This window comes from Protopterus annectens, chromosome 4.part0 (assembly GCF_019279795.1).
Source record: "Protopterus annectens isolate FY-2018-M chromosome 4.part0, PAN1.0, whole genome shotgun sequence".
NCBI classification, from domain to species: Eukaryota; Metazoa; Chordata; order Ceratodontiformes; family Protopteridae; genus Protopterus; species Protopterus annectens.
The window spans coordinates 504,367,315-504,382,314 of record NC_056733.1 but is presented as its reverse complement, the minus strand read 5'-3'; positions in this window follow the sequence as shown (position 1 = coordinate 504,382,314).

The window sequence follows — 15,000 nt, the reverse complement described above, 5'->3', positions numbered from 1 at the left end:
TTTTTCGCTTAGATACAGCTGTATCCCAACCACGTAGTTCCTCATCTTTAGCACATTTCCAGCCAAAGAGGCAGTACTAGTGAAGCTGTGTAAGCTGAGGCCCCGCTCTACCTACTAGTGTAGCATTAAGCCTAGCCTCTGAGGTATTAACACAACTTGCCCACTAGTTATTCCTATGTGTGACCCCTTTCCCACCATATTCCTGTTTCTGACCATATAAATTCACCTAGCACTATGAACATGGAATTTCCCACAGTTTCTCCAGCCAGCTTGGTTGACATGGGCATCCTGAGGCAGTGTAGCAACTGCCTCATGTACACAGACAACCCTGTACTTCTAGTCCACACAAACTCAACATGTGAGAGATGCAACTATATTGAAAACCTTGAATCAATGCTCTCTCACATGCCAGTCAATATATCTGACACTGAGCAGGTTATCAGCATGCACACCTCACCACGTACTTCACCCAAACCCATCTCATATATACTTACATACACGGTGATCCTCGCCACAAACTTACCTAAACATCAGATACCTCCCAAACATAAGCATGCTACGAATAATACTTCTTCTGCAAAACACAATATGCACAATAGCTCATGCACCAGTGTCTCACCTGTCAAGCCCATAAGGCTAAAAACTAAACTTAACATACTACTCATAGGAGACTCCATTGTGAGTATGATGCCTCTGCACTGGCCAAGTAATCAAGGAGCCTTAGTCTTCAACACTGGCAACAGTAAGGGATGTACACAATGGGAGGATGACAAGTACACACAGAGTAAAGTACAATTTCCCTTAAGAGCACACAGATATCACAGTCAGTCTGGGGCTGGTTTCTCCCCCTTTTTCCAGATCCCAATAAGACTCCCCAGTCACACAACTATAGGGATAAGGTCTCAGCCGAGTGGCCAAGCTAAGACCTCCAGCACCCTCTCTGTCCAGCCAGTGCTTTGTGTCTCTGCCTAAGTAGCTGACACACACACAATTTGAGATTTGATTTATATACAAACACACACACACACACACCCCTGGGGAAGGCTGGCACAGGTCTACCAACTATGCTCCCTTCTGCCCAGACTATAAGGTAGTACCAGCAGCCACCCTACTTATCAGCTACTATAAGGGCCTTACAAAGACTGTCTAAGCCTACTGTGTAATGTTGCTATTAATCCAAATGGTAGTCTGACCAAGCAAGGCTATTTAGGAGTGGCATGTACAGTGTCACAAAATACATATGCAGGTACTCTAAGATCTTAAATATGTCTCACAAATATCAGTCACAAAGATAGGTTTAAATATATTTAATAATAAATAATAAAAGAACAAGACAATACTCAGAAAACAAACACAGTTACTTCAGAGTTCAAAATCACAGGAAGTATTGTAAAACAACATTGCAGGACAGTCTCAAATAAATACAGAAACATCTAAACTAATCTTTACTATATTCCTATCTATATCTAAGTGAGATACTATGCCCTAAGTCTAACTTACAGACAACACACAGGCAGAAGTGCTGAGTGGATGTTTCTAGGTCCAAGACAAGATACAAAATGCCCAGTCTCTCTCTGAGAGAGTTCTTAAATTAATAATAAACATTACTGCTGGGTTAGCTTGGATGACATCAGTCTTTGTCACCTGACTTCAGTTCCCAGGCTAAACAGATGCTAACTGAATTTTAACATTTCTGTGTGAGAAGTACATATCTCTCAGAAGTTTGCAGAACTTGGAAGTCGTAAAACAATAAAACCATTTTACATTTGAAACCTAGTAATTATTTCAGTTTCAAGACAATACAAAAACTTCTAGCTCTAGACATCCTGACTCCTTGCTGCATTAAATAACTTGTATAGCACATTTTAAGCACTTAATTTCAACTTATTTTCTTGAAGTTTTGTAAGTTAATCTTCTATCTTCCAGCAAGGTATGCTGTGGTTACATTCTTGAAGCTCAGTACATAACATACAGTTCTGTATAAATCATATCAATATTCACAAATTACATAGTACAGTTCTCTATAAATCATATCAGTATTCACAAGTGACAGAATTATTTACAAAATTCCAGTTAGCTGGGCTGGTAGTGTCACAGTGAGACACACAGATGTCCCTCTCACTAGGCTGCATAAGGAGAAGGTCATGGTCAGCTGTCTGTCAGGTGCCAGGATCTGTCATATTACACATGCACTCAAGTCTCCCAACAACAGGTACCATTATGACTGTTGGTGTGAATGACTTGAGACTTACCTCTCTGGACTATATGAAGAGAAACATGACTGAGCTCTCGGACTATGTGTGTCAGGCAGGTATGTCCTTAGCCTTAAGCAGCATTTTACCTTCACCAAGAATGATGCCTCAATACAAACAGAAAATGATTGACTTCAATAATTGGCTTAGTTTTTGGTGTCATTCTAAGGGGATCCAGTATCTGTCAGCCTGGGATGACATGATCAACAGACCTTGAAGCTTTATCAGAGATGGTCTTCATCTGCCACCACTGGGATTTCGGCTACTGGCTAAGGCTCTTGCCACTCCCATAGTGCATTTTTAGACAGTGGCACAAGGGCAAAACTCTCAGCCTAAAAATACTAACTAAAAACAACCTCAAGGTCAAGTTGCTAAATGCTAGGAGTCTTAACATGAAACTGTACTCACTGGAAGCAGTCCTCACCTTGGAGGATGCAGACATTTGTGCAGTCATGGAGACCTGGATCAAGACTGTGGAGAGCACCCCAGCCATCCTAGGTTACACCTCCTTCCACATGTTCAGACCACAGACTAAAGGCAAGAAATCTGAAGGGAGGTGGTGTATCAATATTCATCAAGGGTAAGTACACCTCCAGATTGGTCAAACAGTATGATGCCCTAGAGATACTTCAGGTGCAATTAACTGTTGGTAGGACACCTATTAAAGCCATTGTCAGCTACAGAACCTCCTCCATGAATCAGGACACCCACTCTGCCTATTTTGAATCTATCAAGATACATCCTAACACCATACTTTTGGGCGACTTTAACTACCTTAGCATTGACTGGGTGAATTACTCATGCTCAAACTTACCTGCCCAAAGGTTCCTCAGCTTTGTCAACTCCAGTGCCCTAGACCAGCTGGTTGACACCCCCCACCAGGGGTGCGAACATTCTTGACCTGGTGCTTACAAATATGGGAGACTACTATAGCTCCCCCACTGTAAGTTCATCCCTGGTGAGATCTGACCACAAATCAGGCTCATTTGAGGTAACTATCACACCTGACCCTTCCCTAGCAGCAACTAGACAAAAAACATCTCCAAAACAGATTATAACCTCTTAGAAGATGGTATAAATAGCTTCATTGCACCTCTCCCCTCAGACGAAACTGGTAACTATGCTGAGCTCTGCACTAGTGCCCCATACAAGCACCTATATAACCGCATTGACTCAGCAGTACATGTTAGGACCAAAACAAGCTCTTCAAGGAAATGCAAACCTGCCTGGTGGGCAACCACCATTAACAAGCTTTACAATAAAAGGAAGAAACTGCTGTCCAAAAGTAAAAAGGAGCGGGCTCTAAAATGGACACACCCTCCTCAGCTTAAATAAGCAAGTTAGACTTCTTGTGAAGTCCTCCAAGGCAAACTATGAATCCAAGTTAGCTTCCTCAACAAAGGACAACCATAAGGCATTCTTTAGCTTCATCTGTAACCTAAAAGTAAGGCTCAGATTTGCTCTGAACTGGTAGGTAATGGTAACACATACACTGAGCCGCTGGACATAGCTAAACTTCTAGCCAACGGGTTCGGTGAAAACTTTGCTACCCCATCCTGCCATACTTACTTCATGACATCTCTACCACCTGTCCTCTACCTTGTATCTCTAAAGAGCAGGTCATAAAACCCTCTCTAAGGCCAAAAACACACCATCAATGGGACCTGATAACATCCCAGGCTGCATTATACATTGGCTCAAACAAGAGTTATCATCACCATTGGCTACTGTTTTCAATCATGGTCTAAGCACTGGCTTCAGCCCAGCTGAATGGAAAACAGCCCCCGTTATCCCCCTGCACAAAGGTGGTGCTTCTACTGACCCTGGGAACTACAGAGCTATTAGGCTGACTAGCCTTATCTGCAAAGCCATGGAGAGAATCATCAAGGACCTTATCAACAAAGATATAGGTAATCTCCAAACACTAGATGTTTTCCAGTTTGGGTTTATCAAGGGGAGATCATGCTTGTTAAACCTGGTGAACTTCTTTGAGACAGTCACAAGAGCCCTAGATGAGGGGAAATATGTGCATACAGCCTACCTAGACCTCGCCAAGGCATTCAACATTATCTCTCACTCAGGCATCATCGTCAAACTGTCCCAGCTAGACATCAACCCTTATATCGTAAGGTGGGTTGGCAACTCACTCTCTTATAGAACCCATACAGTCAAAATAGGAGAATCCACCTCCAACAGCAGACCCGTTACCAATGGTGTTCCACAGGGATCAGTCCTGGGACTTCTACTGTTTGGAATCTATTTCTCTGAAGGACAAGCTAAATCCAAGGGACTGTGGGTGACAAAGTTTGCTGATGACTGCAAACTGGGTACAGTCATAGTATCTCCAAAGTAATAGAATCTCCAAATGATTTCAACATCCTTCAAGAAGGTCTTACGCAAACAAATAATTGGTGCCAAAGTCATGGCTTCAAACTCAACGCATAAAATGTATTATCATCTCTTTGGGTGAGAGTAATGTTCCTGCAAATCACCACATCAATGGCAATACCCTAAATATGCACTCAGTGATGAGAGATCTGGGCATTCAGGTTGACAGCAACCTTGCCTTTAATCACCACGTCTCCAGAGTGATAAGGAGGGTATTCTATATGGCTCACCTCATAAGTAAGGGCATTGCCTAGAGAAAAAAAGTGAAGTTATCATCTCTGTATTCTTCATTCATTAGGCCAATAATTGAGTACAACATCCCTTTTGCCATGTACCTTTCAAAGCACCTGCAGCAATTGCAGAGACCACAAAGGTTCCTCACAAAGAAAATCCAAGGGTTTATAAGTTCATAGGTGTTTACTAGGCTAATGATCACAAGGGACTTTTTAAGCCTAGACATGTATCCCAAATCTCTGACTAGTTCTGATACCCTTGATAAGTGTAACCATGGGCCAGGGAGATGAACCATTTACAGGTTACCTGTGTCCATTAGAGACATAGGTGCCAAACCAGGAATGAATTTCCAGTTTGCCATTCAATTGTCCAAGTTGCACTTGAATTGGGTTAGGGAGAAACTCTGCTTCACATTGATGGGGAGCCTGTTCCATAGACGGGGTAGTCTCTGGGATACATACCTATCTCAACAGCATGTCCTATTTATATCACAGGCAAGGTTTAAGTCTTTATGACAGGTAATTTTTTCTTTTGTGGATATACAGGAGGTCCATTAGAGTGGGGTCTGACAATGCCCTGTATGCCAGGCATAGATATCCCCTCAAAAGCCTGTAGGAGACATAATACAGGGATAGAGCCTTAAAGCGGTCTGCATAGGACATTTTACTTACACCCTGTATTCTTTTTGTGAGGAACAACCCAATTGTTGGATATGCCTGATCAGGTACATACCAAAGGGGGAACTGTACTCAATAATAGGTCTGATAAATGCTGAATACAGGGGAACAATGACTTGCTGGATGCCATACCTTTGTTTATAAGTTGCTCAACATAGAATGATTTCCTCACCACTGTAGACACATGATGGTCAAAGCCTAGATTACTATCTATGTGTTTCCCTAAGTCCCTGACTACTGGGTCAACTTTGAGGGGTGTGTTGTCAATATGATAGTTACCAGGGATAGATGACTTCCCAAAGGATACTATTATGCATTTCTTCATATTTAGTTTTAGTCCATGGCTCTGGTTTTAGTCCATGGCTCTGACACCAGTTGTTTGTCTGTGTCAGCCCCTCCTGGAGAACATTTGTCAATGTGAGACTCAATGACATCTCCTAATTTGCAATAATCTGCAGATTTAGTCAGCCAGAGACCACTGACATTGGCCTTGACTTTTGAGAAGTAAATGCCAAAAAGGAGCAGTCCAAGGACTGATCCCTGAGGGACTCCACTTGTGATTGGCCTCTTTGTAGAGGTGGACTCCCCAGTTTTAACTTCCTGGGTCCTGTCTGTGAGACAGTTAACTATCAAATGGGTGAAATACGGGTTTGTACATAACCTCCTGAGATTGTCCACAATGCCCAGGTGGGGTATTGTGTCAAATGCCTTGTCCAGGTCAAGGTAGGCAGTTTGAACAATTTTGCTGTCATCCATTGCTTTGGTGACCTTCTCAAAGACGTCCACCAGGTTGAATAGGCATGATCTGCCCTTGACAAAACTAAACTCGGTTGGGTCCAGTGTTTGGAGGTTTACTATATCTCTATTGATCATCTCCATGATAATTCTTTCCATGGCTTTGCATATAAGGCTAGTGAGACTTATGGGTCTGTAGTTTCCAGAGTCTGTAGATGGCTCACCTTTCTGCAGAGGGATGACTGTTGCCTTTCTCCATTCATGAGGCACAAAGCCTGTTTGGAGGCTACAGTTAAATAGTAATTCCAGAGGGCCTGATAGGTCATGTTTCATGCTATTTAGAAGGCATCCTGAGATATTATCTGGGCCCATTGATGCAGTGTTCTGGTCTTAGAGACAGCATTAAGGACCTGTTCCCCAGTAATAGTAGAAAGAGTTATATTTCATATTTCCTGAGGAAAGGTTGAGGGGGGAGAGAGGGGTAAAGCTGGAGCTGAATTTATCAGCCAGGAGGTTTGCTATATTTTCTGGCTCAGTATAGGTGGCTCCATTTTATTGGCCCTCTTCAAACACAGTCTGGATGATTGGATGGGTAACTGTAAATTCACCCTGGGGGTTCCACCTGTGTCCCTCTTGGACAGGGGCAATAGTTGCTGATCATAGTATTTTATTTTTATTTTATTTAACATTTGTTTACCAGGAAAGTCCAACTTGAAATGAAGCCAATTTTTATCTGAAGCCTGGGGAGAAATTCTCCAGATGCGTGTCTTTGTAATGTGGGGAGGAAGCCAGAGTACCCACAAGAAACCCACACAAACGCAGGGAGGACATGCCGACTCCATACAGAGGGCACTCCAGCTGAGAATCGAACCAGAGAACCTCTTACTGTGAGGTGACAGCACTAGCGCTGCACCACTGTGCTGTACATAAAGGGTAAAATAATAACAAGGGTAAAATTTGGCTAGGCTTGTAATGGCCCTCAGGCCATTAACCTAGCAACTTCCTATGATCCTATGATACTATATGGACAGCAGCTTCATTGCTATTTGTATCTTGTGGAAATGTAAATTAGCAGCAGTTTTATTACTAGAAGTCCCTGACTTGTGTATTTGGATGGATGATCACTGACATCAGCAATGCTTGTTTGGTCAAGTCAAAGTCAACAAATGAGGAGTTAGTGATGATAGAAAACAGTTTACTTTGAGGATCAGTAATCATAGTTTGTTTTATCTGGTGAAAGTACAAGGGTCATCTTTTGCATGGGTAAATCCCCACACAGAAAATCATTTTGCCGAACTGTCTATTATGTTAAGGGTCTATATAAGAACACCGAGCATTCAAAATGTCTAGTGTTCTAATATCGAACCCCATGAATTGAAAATTTAAAACATCGAACATTCAGAACAGCAAATTTTTTCCTAGGGAAAAAATTTGCTGTTCCAAAACACATACACACAACACAAGCACACCAAACAAAATGCAATCCACACACATACACCTAAACTCTTACACCTAACCCTACACTAAACTATACATATACCACTAACTATCCCCTTACCTTAACCCAAACCCTAACCCAAAGGTCCATCACTATCACACAGTCACCTCACCCATGCCCTAACTCTAACTCACCTACCCCCGCCCTAACCCTCACGTCCACACAATCACACATTTACCTGACCCGCACCCTAACCCTAACTCACCTAACCCGCCCTAACCCTCACATCCACACAATCGCACACTTACCTGAACCCGACCCGTAACTTTCCACCACAGCACTGAAAATACAGAAGCAACAGAAACGGGCAACCAAATTCTTTCCTTAGGAAAACATTTGGTTTTCTGTTTCTTTGATATTTTCAGCATTCGCTGAAAACGGGTCGATATTAGAACTCTTGAAATTTTGAATGTTCGGTGTTCTAATATAGACCCTTATGTTAATTGGTTGAGGGGTCAGTGTTAACCAAAACTTAATTTTGCCTCTTAATATTTGTTATGTTTGGCATCCTTCCACCTTCCTAGTCTTCTTCAATGCTTCCAACTTCCCCTCTATTTCTCCCCCCATTCGACTGTCATTCTAATTCACCCTATGCATATTGATTATCTTTGCATATTTATTCAAGTCACTTTCTCTTTCTTCCCAACTCCACCTCTGGCAAACTGTTTTCCTTTAAGACTTTTCCTTTTATCTGTGTAAAAGTCTAAAATTTGACTAATTGATTATGGAACTTTTCTTCCTGGGCCTCTGCTGAAAATGGACACAACAGGCCCAGATGGACTTTCCCAGTAAACAATTGCCAGTGTATAAAAAGTAAGTAAATCTATGGGTATTTTGCAGTTGAGACAGTTATGGTAGTTATGTTACCTGTAACTGCTGGTGACATTTTCTGATGTCCCCTTTTTATACCACCCTTTTATCACTGCCATATGTGCTACCGGAGCTTATATAGTCTTTCCCTCTGGGACATTGAGGTGGTGTTTATTATACTGCAGTGTGGCCTTATGTTTGTGGACAAGAACAACACAATGGACAGGTATCAACATTAGAATCCAAGCAAATTTCTGACACGATGCCTGGTCCAGACTGTTTATTGTAAATGGGAAAAAATGAGAATGAAGTAATTTTCTCTTTAGACAGTGCATGAATAGCATCTGTAGAGTATCACATTTTCTTGAGTAAATTTAGTGTATGTGGTTTAACTATAGAAAAATAACATTTAAAATTTGTAGTGCCATGCTTTTTGGAGATATGGTACTTGGTAGGTCATCCCCTGAAAAAAAGAAACATTTATACCCAGTATGACCACCTAGTTATCAAAATACAAGCACAAACAAATACACCAGTAAATAAAACATTCCAAAAACACGGACTAACAAAAGTAAAGGGATAGACACACCAATCATGTTTGATGCATTCTAGGACATGATAGAAAAAAATATACAGTTAAGCAAAAAAAAAATAAAAAATCTGGTCCTCAGTTGGCATGACCCCTGTGGGGTATAGCTGGGGCTCTGCTTGAAGATTTCTGGTTTCTGGAGCTTGAAAATCCAGTTAGCTCCTCTTGTAAATATGGCCTGAAGAATGATCAGTCAAAGAGTTTTGCTGAATGGAAGGCCTAGACAAGGCCTTCAGCCATGATCTTTATTACACATATTTCTTATTGAAGGACTCTTTGGGTCTGAGCCTGCGTGAAATATAATTGGAGTTACGTCTAAGGGTGCTGAACCTTGCGTACAGATTACTGTACACTATGCACACATTATTTGGGCATAATTGTGCAAAGCCTAGTGGGCTACTTTTTGTTTCATCTGTTAAGCTTTTTACACATTTCTGCCTTTAATTTTTTTTAAGACTGGACAACCTGCCCATCATAGGTAGGTGTAAGGCATGGGACATGCCTGAATGTATAAAATATTTAACAATGAATCTATTGAGTCCATCTAAACATACATTGCATCTAGTACCCTGTGCTGCCTCCCCTTCTGCTAATCCCTTCACTTTTGCAGTTTCAGTTGTTTCTTCATTATCATATAATAAAGACTTATTACTGTTCCAAAATGCGCACACTGATGGGACAGCCCAATCATACTGCTCATTGTAAATTGAGCATATACCACTAAACATAAGGCCAGCTGCTGAAGTATTGCTGAGTGGCCGGACTTGCCTTTCACATATGCCCACTGCCATCATTAAATGTATACTACAAGGGGTGTGGAAGATCGGTGACATTCTGCAAAAATCTAGACAGTTCAAAAGTTATGTTTACTGGCAGTATGACTGATCATACTGCCTGTAACTATTCCTCTCAACTTTTGTAGAATTTCATAATTTTATTCATGTTTTGGCCCTGTTCCACATAAAATTTTTGCTTTTCTGGTAAGAAAAAAAAAGCAAAACACAGACTACTATGGAGGTCCACTCCTATATTTTACTACACTGCATTGATTTATTGTGCAAGTGACGGGGATGTATGTACCATGTGCATATGCAGTACATCAGTAAAGAAAGAAGACTGCAGAAGAATACTAAAGTGCCATTATACAACCATTATATTGTTGTGCCTTTTGGCTTTTCCCAGTGAGGGGTCGCCACAGCAGAACTCCGGTCAGCTAATGATTGGCAGTAGATTTTTACGTGCCGAGTTGCCACCCTGACGCACAGCCTTCAACGAAGGTACGCCCATTCACACATGTCTCCACACAGAAGACGCTCTAGCTGAGAATCTAACAGGACAAAGTTTTACTGTGAGGCGACAACACTACCGCAGCACCACTATACAACCATTATAAAAAGTCATTATTTAAAAAAGTAAGCAATTTTTTTTTTAAATAATGTCATTGTATAATAGCAATAACCCACTCCTGGATGTGGGTATCACAGGATTAATGCACAGTTGGCTTTGTTTGATCATGAGGGCTTTGCATCGTGTGTTCTCAACATGGATGTCTCAAGGTGAATTCCTCAGCATGCAATTCTTGAACTTGTAATAAATGGGCTATACACAGGTGTATTACAACTTGCTGCCCCCTCATGTTATTCACCAGAACTATTTCAGTAAAGAACTCCTAACATCTCTACTGAAATGCTTCCTCCTGGGCTGCATTGAATTAATTCTCCTAACTGTTAGCATCTCAAAGTTCTATTAGTACCCACTGCAACTCCTTTTACAGTTTTACTTCCATTTTATATCGCCATTCGAGCATATACCTATCCTTTTGTTTTGTTTTAATTTCTACTTGTACATAGTGTTCCACACCTGTCTCCTCTGTGTCAGCATCTATGCATGTCAGTGAAATGCATGGGATGAACACCAACTTGTGAAGTTACCCGATAAGTTTTACATTTCCTCAGGAATGTTTCTGATTGGTTTACTGGAACAACAAGCGCAATATTGCTCCTGTATGTGATAACATATTTATGGAGTATTTATTGTCTCTATGATTGAGCAACTGTGAGTTATAAGTAAAGGGTGTGGGGGTTAAAGTCCTCCACATGTGGTGCAGGGAGGAGTGATCCCTGCTAAACACAGTGATTTTAGTGTTTTGCAGCCAGATGATTGACTGCATAGTTTGTTGGGGAGTTGGGAGTTAGGGCCTTGTAGGGGCACCCTTTGTATCTTATTAAGCATCATTTTCTTTATTTCACTCTGCCCTTCCTGATTCTCCCATACATGTTGCTGTCTTAATACTGTTCTTCTTCTTTTAGCTACCAGGAATCCTTTTCCTCTCACTGTATGGTTCCCAAAACTGAATACAGTCCATCACATAAACAAAACCTATTATTTAACTGTGCCCTCACAGACTGATTTTCTCTCACCTGTCACTGTCTTAGAAGTCTCCATCTGTATCCTATCAAACATCCCTTTTTTCCTTTCCCATGATGGCTTTCTAAACTATACACAATACTTTATGTGGCCTCACAAAATATAGATACAAACTACTTCTTAGCTATATTGCACAATGTGCAAGCATCGTTAGCTACTAATGTTTCATACAGTGCCAAATAACTTGTTCACAGAGTCAGATATGCCACAGGCTTGAATGTTATTATGCGCCACAAAACTTGCAATAATAATAACCTCTCTGTATACCAGTCTTTAGTAGAAGTCAACATATGATATTTGAACATTAGAATTCACATTTTATATTGATTATCCTAACAGTTTAGTTGTAAATAACAGGAAATGTGATTTGTTTTGGGTCAGCTTAAATGGAACCATGTAAGAATCTGCTACCCCATTTATTTAACTGTCAACAGCATACATTCAAAACCAGCTGCAGTTTAGTGTAGAAGTTTATAGCATCTGTTCTTTAGTGACATTACATTTGTACCCTCTGTGCTGCTGTCTAGTTTTAACACCTGTTTTTACTGATATTCCCATTATTACACTCTGTACCAGTGTACTCTAGAAGAGTTAAAAATTTAGAAAATTATGACCTTTTAGAACGTAAGCAGTCCAGAGATAGATAAAATACCCCCAAAACAGCTACTGTGAAGAAATGTTATATGTTTTTAGGTGGCTTCATGTGGCTTGTTGGAATTTATTTTGCTTTTGCTTAGACTAGCTGGGTGAACCTGATCTAGGGACCTAAACCTCAGCTGTAACATAGATAGGACATGCTGGAGGGACAGCTATGTGTCTCAGAAACTACCCTTTTCTGGAACATCCATGCAAAGCAGAGTTCTTCCCTAACCCAATTCAAGCACAATTTGGATGAGTGGATGGGGAAGCAAAAATTTACCCCTGGTCTGGCATCCATGAATCTAGTAGATAGAGGCAGGCTAAAAATACTTGACCACCCATGCCCAAGCTTACATGTGCCCATAAAAAATACCTCTAGGGTATCAAAACTTGTGAAATACATTTGGGAAGTATGTCTAGGTTTAAAAAGGCCCCAGCCTTGTAATTACCTACGAATCTTTGAAGAATAGTATGTCATGCCTGATTGTGTGAATCTTTGATTTGTGCCGAAAAAAAAATCTGTGCATAACTTGCAAATGTTCTTTCTTCTAGTTGTACTATATCTCCTGGATGACACACTGTGGGGGGAAATTGAATCTACTTTTACAATCACACACAACTGGGTTTATCCTCCATGAAGTTTGATTTACTAGTTTTCAGACAATTAAATTGCTCCTTTGGTTTAATTAGCTAATTAAACTGGCCCATTGCAGTCTTTTCGACCATGACCTAAGCTATACAGGCAAGATTAAGTGCATTATAAATGACCAGTTTAGAGTAATAAGTAAAACAGCCTGTTTTAGTAGGTTGGAGGAAATCAGGGTAGCTCAGGTGTACATTCATGATTAAATGTGTAAGTAATTATCAGATACTAATAAATGAAGGTATCGTCTGTAAGTCTGATTTAACAGTAAAGGAAGCTATATAAAAAAATGTATGTGGGAGTATAACTAGTACCAGAAAGCACTAAATGTGATATCTACTTCACAAGTAGATCACAAAATTGTGCTTAGAAAACATAATTTCCTTTGCTTATTTTGAAAAACTGTACTTTAGCTCCATTATGCATACAGTATAGCGTTGGTTATCCGAACTTCAGTTATCTGAACATAGTCTTCCAAAGTTTTTGGGTAGGAAAAATCATAAAGTCTGAATATGTAAATGCTATATGTATTCGCTTGTGCATGTTTTTTGAGCTTGCAGCCCGTTCATGTGTGAAAAATATTCTTTATTGTCCACTGGAATCACTGAATGGTTGAAAAGTGTATTCCCAGTGTCCAGAAAAAACAAGATTTTAGAAGTTTTTTATCTGGTTCAATGTATGTTTGATTACCCGAACAGTTTGATTATCTGAACTACCCTAGGTCCCAATTAGTTTGGATAATCGACTCTCCACTATGTATTGTACTTCTATATGACATTGCTATGTATTCATCTTCTGGTTGTTTTGCCGATTATTGTGACATCTCATGGATAATTCCTGGGACTGTAGTAATCACCAAAAGTACCCAATTAATGAATTACCTGCACTATTGTAAATGATGTGTTATTGTTACTTTTTTATAGTATTACTGAATTTTACATGCGTCATTTACTAGGGACTTGTACCTGTCTCTACAAAGCATTAAATACGATGGTCTTACTATTTATTTATATTTATTTGTGGAAATATTTTATGTTTAATTATGGCTTAAAAGGAGATTGTTGCACCGATTATTCGGTTTTAGGTTTGCATATGTTAATTACAGATTCATATTTGTGGCTGCTTTGCCTTGTAATATGGATGAGGCTGGTGCCATGCCTGAATCTACAGTATGACAAAAATAATTTAGTAAAATTGTATTTCATGTCACATCATTTCCTGAACTAGCTATTAATAAATAGTACACCCTCCATATTTATTACATAAGTAAATGTTCCCAATCTAGAACACTCATTATTCAACCATGCTTAACTCGTTCCATCAGCATCACGGCAGGTTGTCTAATAAATGTTGAAGTTTGAAAGCACTCCAAGCTATTACCAACAGAGTCTTTTTCTGTAGTGCAGTTTGCTGCTGAGGTGGGGGTTGGGCAGTTTGAAAGAACGGTGGGACATAATTACTATGCAGAGCATGTGCACTGATATGCAGTGTTAAGCATTACATACCAATCCTCAGTTTTAGAGTAAATCGAGCTTTGTTCTTTCTGTTTGGGTCCCTTTCCTGCACTGGTGATTATATAAATGCCATCAGGCACTCAATGAAAGTGCTCATCTGGGAAATGTTTAAGCCACATTCTGTTATCTGTTTTATCCCCTTTCCTGCAGAACTGCTCATCTGCAGTAGTGTATTAAAATCAGGTAAATTCTCTGCTTTGTTTAGTTTAACATTTCATTAAATAATTGTGTCTTGTTGTCATGTACCACAGCAGAACATTTCAGTCATCGCTGGTATCACGTCAAAGCCATACGTGGGGAAAGAGTAACATGTAGGTGCATATAAACCATTTTTGGCGATTTATTTGAATATAGGTCTAGTATATGGGCATTAAAAACAGACATTTGCAAGGGTACAGTGTGCACATCAATCCACTCTAGCAAACTCCAGGTATCCACATATCTATTATTTATGACTTTGTGGACTGAACCATGGGAGTAAAAGGCATTGTTATAGTCAATGATAAATAAAAGATTTTGAAAGGACCTGAAGGAGTGACTTGATCCATTAACATTATTAAACATTGTGGAAACAAAATAAGCACATACAGGGTC